This window comes from Ovis canadensis, chromosome 1 (assembly GCF_042477335.2).
Source record: "Ovis canadensis isolate MfBH-ARS-UI-01 breed Bighorn chromosome 1, ARS-UI_OviCan_v2, whole genome shotgun sequence".
NCBI lineage: Eukaryota > Metazoa > Chordata > Mammalia > Artiodactyla > Bovidae > Ovis > Ovis canadensis.
The window spans coordinates 51,948,582-51,949,844 of NC_091245.1; the positions used below are offsets into that span (position 1 = coordinate 51,948,582).

The 1,263-nt window shown below is 44.5% G+C and overlaps 1 pseudogene; it reads right to left on the reverse strand.

Annotated features, from left to right (window-relative positions):
- Positions 1-200: 200 nt before the first annotated feature.
- On the reverse strand, positions 201-512 carry LOC138433958 (cytochrome c oxidase subunit 7A2, mitochondrial pseudogene; annotated as a pseudogene).
- Positions 513-1,263: the final 751 nt, after the last annotated feature.

Genomic DNA, 1,263 nt, shown 5'->3' on the forward strand with positions numbered 1-1,263 from the left:
TTTTATTCTTTCTTAGGTTTAAACAAGGGTCCTGTAGCTACACCCTTGATCTGGTTTTTACCCTGAAATTTACTGGTAGTTGCCTGAATTTGACCTTTGTCCTAAGACCATTTCTTTTCCTTTTTTATGGTAAAGATTGCTTTATTGGTGGCAGTTAGTACAAGTCAATAAATACTGTTCCCCAAGAACCTAGCTATTTATCAGTCCACAGAGAGCTGAATGAAACTGAACCAACTGATTGCTGGAAGGATAAACTGAAGCCAATCCTGCTTCTTGGGAAATGAAGCCACAACCAGCTGATATATGGCATATGCCATTCCACCAACTGTAAGAATCATGGTGGCTCTATACAGGACAGCGTCAGCTATCCCACCCTTCAGATGCACCAGAATTCCATTATCCTCCTGAAACATCTTTTGTTTCTCTGGAACCTTATTTTCAAACTTCGTGTGTGAAGCAGTAATTATAGTCCTCTGACTCATCTGATGAAGAGCCAGCAGATTCCACAGCATCTTTGTTCAGTTACTGCACTAATGGCAACCACTCACTTCTTACTTTCAGAGCTTTTAGCCAGGAGAGATTAAGTGAAAAATAGTTTCATCTGCAAACTCAGCAACTCCTGCTACTGCTGCTACTGCTGCTACTTCTAAGTCACTTCAGTCGTGTCCAACTCTGTGCGACCCCATAGACGGCAGCCCACCAGGCTCCCCTGTCCCTGAGATTCTCCAGGCAAGAACACTGGAGTGGGTTGTCATTTCTTTCTCCAATGCATGAAAGTAAAAAGTGAAAGTGAAATCGCTCAGTTGTGTCCAACCCTCAGCGACCCCATGGACTGCAGCCTTCTAGGCTTCTCCGTCCATGGGATTTTCTAGGCAAGAGTACTGGAGTGGGGTGTCATTGCCTTCTCCACAGCAACTCCTGGCTCTTATATATTTATTTCCTCTAAATTGTGCTTGAAAATAACTAAAATAGTCAGGAGTGAGAAATGTATATCCAATATCACCATACCATTTTCAGCTCAGTTCAGTGCAGTGGCTCAGTCGTGTCTGATTCTTTGTGACCCCATGAATCACAGCACGCCAGGCCTCCCTGTCCATCACCAACTCCCAGAGTCCACCCAAACCCATGTCCACTGAGTTGGTGATGCCATCCAACCATCTCATCCTCTGTCACCCCTTCTCCTCCTGCCCTCAATCTTTCCAAGCATCAGGGTCTTTTCAAATGAGTCAGCTCTTCGTATCAGGTTGCCAAAATATTGGAGTT